Source organism: Phaenicophaeus curvirostris, chromosome 7 (assembly GCF_032191515.1).
Source record: "Phaenicophaeus curvirostris isolate KB17595 chromosome 7, BPBGC_Pcur_1.0, whole genome shotgun sequence".
Lineage (NCBI taxonomy): Eukaryota > Metazoa > Chordata > Aves > Cuculiformes > Cuculidae > Phaenicophaeus > Phaenicophaeus curvirostris.
Window position 1 is genome coordinate 29883305 of NC_091398.1, and position 13796 is coordinate 29897100.

The 13796-nt window shown below is 45.4% G+C and overlaps 1 protein-coding gene across 1 annotated transcript in view; it reads left to right on the forward strand.

Annotated features, from left to right (window-relative positions):
* Positions 1-13796, forward strand: part of SLC49A4 (solute carrier family 49 member 4) — a 294424-nt gene that overhangs the window by 51424 nt on the left and 229204 nt on the right. The window lies entirely within an intron of this gene.

Here is a 13796-nt window from a genome sequence, read left to right on the forward strand (position 1 = left end):
AAGAGTGGCCCCAGCGACTGCTGATGAGGAGCTGTGAGAGCTATCGGGGCTCTTACGCCGCTTCCCACTTGATGTCAGGATGAGACACCTGCACCAGGGCTGGGAGGGAAAGCTCCAAGTCCTGTTGATGATATGGGTAGAGCCCAGGTGGGAATGGAGCTCAGGAGCAGCTGGAGCAACAAGGTTTTCTCTGCCTGGGCATCCCTCCTCGCTGCCAGAAGTAAGGTGGGCAGCCAGAAAAGCACTCGGTACACTGTGGTGTGGATTTGTTTTCCCTTCCTTTTCTCACTTGGTAACACAGGCTTTTATCCTTTATAGACTTGTGCTTCTCAAACATCTTTTTTTGGGGGACATAGTTTAGTAGGCACAGTGGTGTTGGGCTGACAGTTGGACTGGATGATCTTGGAGGTATTTTCCAACCTTAATGATTCTACGATCTCAGATCAGGGACAGAAAACCAGCGTGGTACCAGGTGCTCGCCAGCTGCTGCAAAATGCACTGCCTGAAGCCTGCCAAGTGCTTGAGTGGCAAGGCTTTGCACCATGCAGTATGTACCACATGGTCCCCATGTCCCTGGTACTCCTTGGACTTGCTTTGTCCAGCAGAATGTTAATTATAAGAAAAGAGAAAAAAAATATGTATCTTATTTGTGACAACAAGACAGAGGAAGGGCACTCTGTGGGAGTGAAAGTGGTGGGATGAGTGCTCTGCTCGTGTACCAGCCCTGTCAGACACTGGTTTTGAGATGGGTACCTTGATGCTGGACATAAGGAGGAATTTCTTCACCGTGAGAGCAATGAGGCCCTGACACAGGTTGCCCAGGGAAGCTGTGGCTGCCCAATCCCTGGAAGTGTTCAAGGCCAGGTTGGGTGGACCTTGGGCAGCTTGGTCTGGTGGGATGTCCCTGCCCATGGCAGTTAGTTGGAACTAGATGAGCTTTAAGGTCCCTTCCAATCCAAACTATTCTACAATTCCAAGATTCTATGCTGCCCTGAGAGTCAGCAAGAGACAGAAATGCTGCTCTGTGCTGTGCATTTCCAGGTGGGATTTGGCTTGCACCAGGCATATCAGAGTTTGGGATTGTGAACCTGTGCCTGTGTATGCAGGGATGCCCATGGAGTACAGGGAGGTGTTAAATACTGGTCTTCCTATTTGCACTTTAAAGCCTCCCGAATTTGTTCTGCCCCCTCACCCCTACCAGGAGAAGGGCACAGGGCTTAGTCATCGCTAAACATTGATCGAAACTGAGATTCTGGAGAACAGAATTTAGCAATCACGCTGGGATTCCACAGAGCTGTAGGAGTTAGGAATAGGCAAGATAGATGCACTGTATCCTTGTTCCCTCAGGTCATAGAAGGTCAGCCTCAAGAGCTCTCCATGTTTTTTATCCCATGGATTAAAAAGGAATCTCATCCACACATCCTCACTCTGATAGCTGCCTGTTTGCACAGAAGGAGGCAGGAGGCAGTGAGTGAGCCAGTGAAGAAAGTCTCAGTAGTAACCAGTGAGAAATGGGAGATCTGCACAAATGAATTGTAGTTTCTGGGCTAATATACATTAAGGAAGAAAGTCTGGTCTAGCTAAGCTGCCATTCTGCTGCTGTGGGAAAGCAGAATGAATGCTGTAGAGTCACTGCCTTTCTCTGCATTTGAAAGGAGCTCCCATCACATCCTTCAGCTGTGTTCACAGACTGCAAGCCCTCCACTCCAAGGCCTGTCTCTCACTAGGTGTGCGGATGACATCTCACACAAAGCAGTTGTTGTATCTGGGGCTTTTAGGCACGAGACTGGTATTTCTGCTAATGATTATTCCTCTCAATAAACCTGTTGTCGCAAATCAGGAAACTGTAGAAATACATCTCTTCCTCTCGAGGGTGTTTTGTGGTTCAAGCAGAGAGTTGCAATGCAAAAGATCTCTTTTGCCTTGCAATTGCCTCAGTGTAATGGTAGGCAAGTAATTTCCTCTCTGGAGGAACTTCGTGTCTCGGAAATTCTGAGAAGCTTGTGTCTAACATGAAAAAGTGGTCAAGTGTGGAATCACTTGTGTAGTGGTAAAGCAAAAGAGTATTTTGCTCTCGCCTAGTCATCTTTCATTACTTACCACATCAAAGAAGAAAATGGTAGAGGTTATCAGCATAGGGAGAAATGCCTTTTGAGGAATATTTAGTTCACTAAAAAATACAGTTTGGCAGAATGAAATTACATAGGAATCTGGACAGAGTTCAGTCAATTGTTTGGGCCAAAAACAAAGAGAGAAAACTTTTCCAGGGAAGGTTTTGTTCTGACAGTCTCAGAATAAAATGTCACACGTTTTGTCAAAAGTGATGTTTATTGAAATCACTACAATTTCTAGGTAGGAAAATGAAATATTTAGTGTGACCTGGAGAAGAGATGGGCTCAGAGTTGATTGAAAGAGCCTGAAAATATCCTCAAAGTGTCTGAGATCAGACTGCTTTGTAGGTTATAAACACTTTTTTTTGCTTGCCATCATCCAAAGCTCCAGGTCCTCATCATGATAAACCTGAGCTGATGAGAGGACTCCCTGGCATTTTTCTTATCTCAGCGTTACAGTTTGCTTCTGCTCTTAACTGCAGGAAGAATTTGGCTTGCACCTCAGTGAGGAACACAGAGGAGCGGCAGAAATTTCCAGCCAAGAACTACTTGAAAGTGGTCACTGGATGAGCTGTGAGATACTGAACAATCCCCCAGAAGAGCTGCCTGCCTCTCCTTTGCCCTGGAGTACCAAGTGCTCAGCATCATCTTCTACCTACTTGTCCTGACACAGAGCTTCCTGTGACTCAAGTGACCCTGGGAGGGAGACCCACTTTCTAAAACAAACACTGCCAGATTGAAGCTGTTTTCAGTTAAGATAAAGTGTGTTGCATTCATTTTGTGTTCTGAACTCTCTGAATTGCACATAGGTTATCTCACAAAAAAGCTCCTAACAGGCAAACCCCATCTATCTATTAGTTTGGTAATGAGCCCTAAAGCCCTGGAGGGAGAGGGAGAAACTACTGCAGCTCTTTCCTAAGATCTGGTGGTGCCTATGAGCACTCTGTGTTGGGAAATGCTGCTATTTCTTTTCCTTGAAACTGAGAGGGAGTGCTTAGTGACTATAGTTATTTATGTTTGAGAGTGCTGATGGGGAAATTGAGGCATCCTTCTGTAAGGACTTGATTAGTAAGGGTCAAGAGTGATAAAACTACTGCAAAACATGTATAACATTGTCTTCAAAGCCTGGCTTATATGTGAAATTGTGGATGTCCACGAAGAGGGAGTTTCTCCTGTGTGCTGGATTGCGTTGCTGGGTGTCCCTGCTGCAGCAGGGACTCGGGATGAGCTCTGGAACTGGACAGCACACCTGTGACACTGCTGCTGGCCTGGGTGATGCCAGGGCACTGCAGGACGCGCCAGTCCCCGCACTGGCCAGGCAGCGGCACTGAAAGCAAAGCTAAATCCCAGACGTCAGCTCTGGCAAGGTGTGTGCTGGCTGCAAGGAATGTGCTGGGCAGGCTCACTTGTGCTGGCAGGGTGGAGGGGGGATGTGGAAGGAATTCATCAGCTGCAGTTTGCAGGGCACAGTGGGACATGCTCAATCCTGTGTCATTTGGGAGTTTGCTCTGTAAGACCAATTGCTCACAATATGCTTTTGCACTCCCAGCTGGCTTTCTAGGACTAGATTCCACTGAGGCTGTTACCAAAGGAAAGTGAGGGTCTATGTTGCTTGCTTGATTTGCCCTGCAGAATGACACAGACATCAGCCTTCCCTGCTGCAAGAGGTGTATTTGAGTCCTCTCTTTGTTCTGCCTCCTCTGTCCTGCGAATGAAATGCTGGCTTTGCTCACAAGTGTATCTGCAAAGTGCAGGGAAGCAAAGAGAAGCTGGAAGCAGAAGCGTTGTTAAAAGGAGACTGGAAGAAGGGAGTGTCTGCAGCAGCAAAGGTTCTCACTGGAGCTAGCGACAAAGGCAAGGGTTGCCTGTCAATCTGCAAAGTTGCAGAGTATGCACAATGCAACAAATGTGTTTGAGCTGTTGTACTTACTGAAAATGTTTTGATGAGATAGATTTGTTCAGAAAATACCTCTCAAAGGGAGGATGGTTTTGATTAAACTCTGCTTTAATGAAGGACATACAGAAACTATTGCATGCTCTGTTATAGCGCATAGCATGGGAGCCGCAGCACTCATCTGAGCAGCAAGAGCTGTGAGGGAGTGCTGAATGTGAGCTTGGATGAATATGTCCCAAATTCATGTACCAGGTTCATGGGTATTTTGGAGCAGTTTGTTTTCAACTTGTCCCATTCAAATTGCTCCACTTTGTCAAAAAGAAACTTTCATTAGCCCTGAGAAAGCTGGCTTCAAGTCACTGCTTGGTTGAAGCTGTGACATTTATGGAGTGCAGCAGAAGTGATGCCATGCCCAGTAGCCTCCTTGCAGGAGACCTGCTGAGCAGTCAACCTGGACTTGAAGAGTCTCACTCTGTCACAACTGATGGCCCCTAGGTACTGAGGTATCCATGCATTTCTTTTCAGAAAGGATTTGAGAGGCCTTGATCTTATTCTAAAATGAGATTTTTCAAAGTTGCAAAAATCGCTGTGAGTTGTGAACCCATTTCCTATCCAGCACTTGTTTCAGTAGTGCAGCTGCAGGGGTAGAATGCAGGATTTACAGTGTGTTCACATGCATACAGGAGTTAATGGAATAGGACAATTAAACTCAAATTCAATAGGTTTCTCTATTTTTCAGATCAGTTCTAAACTGGGAGCGTTGCCCAGAAGACTTGCTGGAAATCTTTGAAAATACGTGAGCGTATATTTCCTTTCAAACTGTATTAGGTATTATCTGTTAAATAACTAGGCAAGCAGAGAGCGAGCTGAACCCCTGACCTGCTCAAATTAAACAGTTCTCTCTGGGTGAATCTGAATTAAAATAATCCCACTGGATGGGAGGGCTCCTTTTCTGCTTTGGCTCTGCAGGTCAAACACTGTGAAAACAAACAACCTCTCCAACCTTGTGCCCCTTTTCAGAATATCACCTGCCTTGTTCTGTACAGTATCTCTTGTGCTGGTGTTACAGCTCTTCCTCTCCTGTGCGTAGGGCCAGAAAGGCTGGTAGACCAGCACAGAGGTACTGTGGGTTGCCAGTTCACTGTATTGGCAGATAACCTAGTGCCTCAGACTGAGTTCATATGCAATATTGTTCAGGATGTGCTTGCTGCAACATAGAGTTATCGTCTGCTCGCCTATCTTTGGTTGCCTCAGAGTGCTGTTCTTTTCTCAAGGTGTCTTTAAAGAATGCAGCTATTGCAACTCGACTTCCTCTGTTTTTCCAGTCTCTGAACAAGAAAATAGATTGATTTTTTTGTGGTGTGTTTGGCCTTTAAATTGGTAGAGGAGTCATGGGGCTTTCAGTTAACAAAGATCAGTACTCTGCATCTACCATCTCTGCAACAGTGAGTGGCTGTGGGGGGCAAACAGACCTCTTTGGCCTGTGGTTTTATATAAGCAGCGGGCAGAGGGTGTCTGAAACAGGAAGGGATGGAACCAAAGGGGCTTAATCTGTCCTAAAATACAAGCCAAACATGCTTGGGTTGCAAAACACACTTTTTCTTTCATATTTACTGCCAGCTACCACGCCTCTGGCCAGGTGGGAATGTACAGGCACAAACCTCAGCCCCTGCCAGTCACAGTCCCTGCTGCCTGTGCCTTATATCAGCATTCCCCTCACCCAGCAGGTATATAGCTTTCCTCCTCTGCTGTCTGGCTCTGACTGATGCTGTCATTTGTATATTGAGACAACCAGAGCCTATAAATCCTTCCAAATAACCTGTTATTAAAAAGGGATCTCACCTTCAAGTTTGGGGTGTTGAGAAGGGCTCATTATGCTTCTGTTTGTTAGCTGTGTTCATGCAGGCAGTGTCTCTTGGGGCAGAGATAACGCCTGGATGTGTGCTGTAATGCGGTCAGCAAGTGCGTTGCATGCATCTAAAGGTATCTCGAGGGCAGGTAGAGATTTCAAAGGCAGCAGCCTGCAGAAATAAGTTTTTTTTTTTTATGGCTGCGCTGTGAGGGCTAGTGTCATGGGGATGGGAATTTGTGACTTCCAGGTGGCAGCTCACTCCATAGTGGTTCAGAGTGGTGGCATCAGCTGAAGGACCCTTTGCTGCTTCGTTCCCTATGATTGAGGGGGAAGATGGCTAAAAAAACAGAGGCCCTACTTAGCGAGTGCTAAGCTGGACTCACGGAGCCTTTTGGAGTTCTGTTTTGGGGGGACAGAAACAGCCACTATGAGCAAGGTATCTATGAAGAGTCATCCATGTACCGATTTCGGAGTATTGACTATCTACTCCGCCTCACCTCCGGAAAAAAAGCGCTGAAGTAAATGTCTGTGCCCAATTGGATTGAATTCTATTACGTTCTGGAGATTTCTTCCTCATTTTTTATTATTTTGCCTCAGGCTGAAGGGTCTGTTTTAGGACCAGCGTAATAACTATCATAACTTTGTCAGGCTGACACATCAGTATGGTGCCAATCACAGTTATGGAGACCCTGGGACCACTTCATCACAGCAGCTTCACTCCAAGGCTCCTTTTAATCTTTCCTAATAAAATGTAAATGACAGTAGCTGTTCCAGTCATGAACCAAGAAAAGCCTCACATATTATTTCCTCCTTCCTTTTTTTTTTTTTCCCAGTGTTGGGTTCTCCTTTTTACAGTGACTAATTTATGTGAGAGCTGACATCTTCCAGAGCTGACAATTTGTGTCTGAAACAAGTGGTGCTTCTGTTCAGTGACTCTCTTCTCAGCAGATAGGGTGTTTCCAGAGGGGTGGGGGAAATTGTATAGTTGGGCCATTGCCACCCTCATCAGAATCCAGGCTGAATTTCCAGATGCTTGTGGGTGGTTTTCACTAGGAGCTGTTCTTGAGCTTGGATGGAGATTTGCTGTGCACTCTTCTAACCAGCCATTAGAGATCTGGCCCACTGATGATGCTGAGCTACCTGTCTGCCTTTCAGTCCCACATTAAATGAGGAGAGCCAATGGCTCTTCTCGTGCCTCCACAGTTCTCCTCTCCCCAGCAGAAGACAGTAGAAGGAGAGATTTAAAAAAACTGCACAACCTTTTCACTTTAAGCACAAGCAGCATTAAATGGCCTGTCTTACTGAGTAATGGACCTTGCACTTAGAAGGAGAGGTAGGGTGGATTGTAGCTGATTTTAGATAATGCAGGCTGCATAGTCCACAGGCTTGGACCAGTCCCTGAGAAAAAAAGTCTTTGGCAGTAAGAGTCAAGCCACAAAAGCCAGTCTCAGCCTTCCTGAAGTGTGAGGGGTCAGGGAGCTGTTTGGAAATCCTGTGGCTTGAACCTCAGTCTGAGCTATTTCTAGCACTGAACACACTGGGACAGAAGCAATAATTTGGATTATGCCCATTTCTTTTGCTTATTTTTCCTTTAACCTGCTGATGGCTGCTGTCTTGTATTGCTTTTCAGCTGTACTGAGAGCAACTGCTCGTGACTGCATTACTGGGAATGGATGTTTATGATTGATCCCTTGGTGGCTGCAAAACCCATCGTGCTCCATCAAAGCATCACACTCAACGTGGTTCAAACAGGTATTTTTTTTCTGGGCCATTCCTCGCCCTGTGTCTAGCAGAAAGCTGGAGAACGACCAGAATCACTGAGGCACTCAAGAGTCTTGGTGGGAAAGAGGAAGGATGATGGCATGGGGAGGCATCTGATGGAGTGGATGCTGCCCCAGTCCAAACAGCCCGTGGGCGATAGGCTCGTGTTCTGGGGCTGCGTACTATGGGTGGGTAAGTGCAGGACTGCTGACCCAGACTCCAGGCATTGCTAGGTTCCCCTTCATGTCACTTATAGGTCATGAAGCTGGAGGGAAGGCAGGAGAGTGCGCTGGTAACTTGTAAAATCCAAGTGCTTTGGCAAGGAGATGGCAGATGGGGACTGATGTCGTTTCTCATGTCAGTTAACCTTTTTGCTCCAGCTACTGCACCATCACAGACCTCCCCTTTGACCTCAGGACTTTTTCTTCCTTTCTTTTAGCGATTGGCCATCACACATGTACGGGAAAGGGCAGTGAATTATAATCAAGGCATTTTCCATCTCTTTTCAGGATGCATGTCAGGGAAGGTGATATTTGGGTCCTTATTAATACTGCAGCGGTGAAATGTCACTGACTCTGTGGCACAAGCCGGCTTTGATTTACATGAGTATAATAGAGATCAGACTGAGATCCTCAGACTTCAGTATCAAAGGCCTGCCGGGTTGTATTACATTTTCTTCCCCGCTGATGAAAATGTAGTCTGGAGGAAATGAGTGGTTTGGTCTCATCTGAATTCTTCCTGGAGTATTGTAGCCTTTGGAAACTCCAGCTGGCAGTCAATGCCTCTCTTCTTGGCAGTCTCAGCTGGAGAAACAAGGAATGAGTGGTCTGGAAAGAATATTTTTGGCATCTCTCTGCCATCCGTGTTATCTCATTTAGCTACAAGAGGGGCTATCACCAGGAACATCTGTTTGTCATGTCTAAGTGGAGAATGAGGTTACATTTAGAAGACACACTATGCATCTGAGCCTCTTGCTTTCTAGAGCCAATCCCAAATGGACCATCTTCAAAGGAGATGACGTATTTGGTTACACTTCCTGTCTTTATACAATATCCAGCATCCTTCTGTCAGCCTGCACCTTTCTGCATGACTATTTGGCCCACACCCACTGGCATCATTGTGCTCTTGTACCTCTTCAGCTGTCTTGCTAGAGATCTGGCCCTTTAGCAAGACTTCATGTTCTTGGGACACTTGATCTTGGGAGACTTCTGGCCAAAATGTACCTATGTGAAGAGCCTGGATGTTACAGGGCATCATCAACTCCTTCTATCCTAATTTATTTGTAGTTGGCTCATTCAGAAAACGCTGCCTAGATTGGCATTTACATTGCTGATTGGTTTCAGTACTTAGTACTTCCCAAGTTTTAGAAGGTGTGGGGAAAGTGGGGAAAGCTGAGATCTGTAAGGGATCCTAATGTGAAGTCAGATATCAGAATCCTTTGGCCTGTGAAAGTTGTTTTTGTTTTGGTAGTAATATAAGAGTTCTGGCTGCTGCTGGAGGATATGAGTGGGAAGACCCTGTATGTGGGTGCTTGTGGCTGGACAGGCCTGGGCTGCTTGCTTCCCTGTGTATCAGTGGTTCTCACCTAATTCTCATTACAGTGATCTTCTTGGGTCCCATTTATCCCCACTTCCCTACTCTAAAACTTTGTTATAAGTCACAGCAGAAACTAAGAAGCTATGGGAAAGTTGGAGCTGTTTCTGTTTTTCCTCTTTCCAGGCGTATGTCCTCCCAGGGTATATGTACCTGCCCCATTCTAAGTTGCAAACACCCTCTAAGGGTTGTCTCTAGGAAGACAACCTTGTTACCACTGAGTCAGAAACAAAGCCACAGGTCGGACTGATTTCTGGCAGCAGTCTTGAGTAGTTCAGGGGCTCTTTTGAAGGTGATTGAGGGCCTTTCTTCTCATTCTCAAGGGACCAAATCCTTTTCAGCTCAATATAACCCATGTAAAGCTTTTACAAGGTGCCTTGAGCTTGCTACAGGTTAATGCCATCTAGAGACACTTTCTCCAGTCTATCTCTTTTTGGTGGATCTCCGAAGAACACCATAAAAAGTTAGTTTTGAAGCCTCTCAGACCCCCAGGGTGTAACTAGGGCTCAAAAAATTATAGTAACTCCTGCAACATCTTTTCACCCCCCTCTCTTTTCTCTTAGCACATTTTAAATTCTGTGCCCCTGTGCCATTTTTTAGCATGTATCAATTTTTGCAGTTTCTAGCAGAGAGCACCTGAAGTTCTGTTTATGGGGGACTTGCATATGAATTATTACCTGCAAAGCTTGCAGTCAAGTAGTGGGTTATAATACTAATTAAGGCAAATGTCATAGCAAGAGCATGCTGACGTTGTTGGAATTAATGGCCCAAAGCATTACTACTTAGCACACCTTTTGAAGTTAATGGAATCGTATTAATTGGGATCTTGGAGGTACTGAGGGACACAGAGCACATCACTCCTGAGCAGCACCTCTGTTATTACATTAGGGCTGGAATAGCATCCAAGTTCCTCCTGCCTTTTGTACCCCCTTTGCACAGCCATTTCACAAGTGGATGGCTCTGACAAAGCCCAGGGGAAGGTTGTTTGGTCCTAGGGTAAAAGGTGAAAAAGTCCGTTCCAGCTGTTTCCTCTAGAAACCAGTGCTGAGAGCTGCCAAACTAACTCTGGCACCATCCTGGAGGAACAAGAGGTGTATTCGAAAATATTGTGTACCCTTGTTCCTGTCTGATTCTGCAAATTCATCCTCCCTTCACAGGGCTTGGTCTGATGAGCACAACCCAGGGTATTGGTACAAGGCACAATGTCAGAGCATAAAAGAAAAGGTGTCTGTCAGTAGTACTGCATTCTTTTGGATATTAGCCAGCTGCAGGAGCAGTGAAACCAGTGAAGAGCGTGGTTAGACCTAATGCTAAGGAAATTTTAGTTCTGACGTACCAAAAAAGCAGCTTATGGAGAGCATCTGCTTTCTCTGAAAAAAAATGAGTAAGAGCTGATACTTTTCTGGAGAAAACTAAAACTCAAAACTTTTAATAGAGTGCTTTGTGCAGTTCAGGAAAAATAAAAAAATAAACCCAATGGTTTTCTACTGAGAATTTTGATTCCAAACCAGAATGTTCTCATTTTCATCCAAGTTTTCCACAGGGGGGACGTAATTTTCAAGCACCTCTCATATGAAGTAATTAAGCATAGATGAGGAATGGATGATTTCAGAAGATTAGGAACACATACTTTCTCTAGGTAATGATATTAAATCCTTTGTGCAATGGGAATGGAAGTTTTTATGATACTGTAATTTTGCTATGCCATTTTATCCTTGTTGAGTTCCTATTTAAAAGAAAAAATACTTAGCTGTGATATAGCACTTTCTGTGTATTAAGGGTACAATTATTAATTTTCCTTTGCTACATTACTGGGATGTAAGTTCATGATTATAATTGACTAAATTAGTAGACTTTCACATTATCTCCTGGGTTAGCATAGGGGAAATGTTCATGTTTGCTCGAAAGGATGATAATTTGATGTCAACTCAGTCATGGAAGTTGAAATGACAGCACGGTTGAGCCAGTGCTGCCTGTGTGGGCAAGTTCCATCAGCTCCATGCTGGCCTCTCCTCCCACCTTGGACACCTTGGGTGCCTGACTGTGATATCAAGAGCTCATCACAGCATGTGCACCCTAATCCTGCTACAGACTTACTGCAGGATGTTGGACACATCTCAGTCTTGGTGCTGGGTCTGCTGTGCAGCCACCTGTAACTGGCTTCAAGGGGCAGGCAAGGTTTGCCAGCAGAAAGTCTTTCCGTGTAGGGCAGTTTCTTTCAGGGCTTGTTACCCTGACCGTAGCCTGCAGAACTGCTTTGCTCCCAAGCAGGCGGGAAGCGCTCCCGGATGTTTGAATCTATCGCAGTTCTGTTTGAATTGAAAGATTCCTCTGTTCGTCAGTGTGTTGTAAAACAATCGGTGACATTTGTTAAATAGAGAACACGTAGGGCAAGGACTCCATCAGCTCTGAGGAGACAGTGAGTAATGGCCTCTTAATGTGTGAGAGCTTTAAAGCTACTATAATATCCTTCAAAGTTGAGATAGTGCGGTGGGGCTCTGCTTTGCTATCCCATGGTCAGGGGCAGGCTGTCACCAAGCACGGAGCCAGACATCGTACTTCAGCAGCATCTATGTGGAAGGGAAGTCATTAGTTGCTGCGCAACATGCATCAGAGATGAGACAGATTTATTATTTACTTGCAAGCGTTCCTGTAGCACCCATCACTCAGCTGGTTACCTGTGCCTGCTGAGAGCTGCTTTGCACTTCTAGCGATGTCTGCTCTGCCCTCTGCCTGACACAAATCAATATGCTAAGCCTCAGTGAATTTGGGAAGGAGGTCGAGTTGCACAGCCTTCACCACTAAAAGCTGAGTGGAGGGGAAGTGTTTGTCTGTAATAGGATGGAAACTTGCAGTATAGCTGGATGTGGGTCTCCTTGTTTTGGATCCCTCAGACCTGTGGTGCTTGTCTGTAATAGGATGGAAACCTGCAGTATAGCTGGATGTGGGTCTCCTCGTTTTGGATCCCTCAGACCTGCTCAGATCCTCTCCGTCCAAGAGCTTTGTCTTACCCTTTGCCTGCTGTTTCTGGAGGGTTCAGAAGAAAAGACCACACAATAACTTCATTCTGAGTCCTGCACAGGATCTGGTTTAGAGTGAGTATCTCTCCCCCTCACGTGCAGAGCTCTTGAGCTGAGAGGAGCAACTCGGTGAAGGGAGCTGTGCAGGGCATGTACAGTGTCTGAGGAGGCTCTCTACCAGCCAGCATTACTGCTCCTGCCACACACAGCACAGGGCTGAGCTGTTTGACCTCGTCTGTCACCAATACCTGAGGATGCATATTAGCGCTATTTGAAACTTGGCTGAGTAACAACTATGTGGTAATGAACTGTGCATTTTTAGCTTCAGAGTATCTGGGATGGATGGATGGATGGATGGATGGATGGATGGATGGATGGATGGATGGAAGCAGAGGGATGATTTATATCCCCAAACCTGTTATTTACAAGCAGTCATGTTCCTCATCTTCCTGTAGAAAAATTGACAGAGTTGTAAATTTGCTATATACAGTCCCTTGAGCTAATGCTTATGGGAGATGTAATGTAAAAGATTCATTTGTCCCAAAGAACTGAGCATGAACAGCACTGCCATGGAAATAGGTACAAAATTTGAAATTAGGTGGACGCACTCCACACAGTCCCTACTGTAAAGAACATACTGTCCAGATAGACACAACAGAAAAAGCAGGAGGGAAATTAGGACTCCTGAGTGGCAATTCAGTTTATTAATCATTGCCACTAGTGACTAGTTAAGGACTAATTAAGGGCTAACTGTGGGTCATGAGAAGTGAACCAGGCACCAAATAGGCATGACAGCATTGGGCATTTATTCCCTAACTGATCATACAGACCTGGAAGTGCACCCCCTGTGTTTAGTAACTGTGAGATTATTGACATTTTGGAATTGATCTGGAAAAATACTTTTGCCTTCTTTTCTGAGGAAAAACCTTCTGTGTGTGTCTGTGGGAATACAGCCATTATGTGACGTAAGGTACAAAGGGTAGGACCTCAGAATATTTGCACTTCTTCCTTTCTGGACACTTCTGAGGGGCAGTGTTGTTTGGTAGGACTCACCCCACGCAGAAGCATTTGCAAGAGCAGGAGTGGCGAGGGACTGTTATTTTCCTTCACAAATAGCCTGGTATTTTAGTATAATCATTCCCAGTGCCTGTGGCTTACCACCCGGCATCCTGAGTTTAAGGAAGAGGTGAAATATAGCTATTTTCTGTACTTTGTTTTTCCTGCAAATCTGCTTTCAGCCTGAAATATGGATTTTTGAGGGCGAATGTGGAAGTCAATAGATCTAGTTAAATGGATCAGAATCCCTCTTAATTCTAGTAATTGCACTGACTAGACTGGAGCTGTTCCTGATCTACAAGAAGAAATTGCCAGTTGTTCCATGGACTTCCTATGAGAAGGAAGAGGCCAAGCCTCTGTAATATTTTGTACCTCAGTTTCTCTTCTCCCACTTTCACAGTCTGGTTTCTTTCAGTGAGTGGAAGGCACCAAGTAAAGTGAATCCCCGGTGCCTGTGTTATTTTGCTAGCGCTGCCAGATGTTTTAAAATAGCTTCCTTAAACCTAATG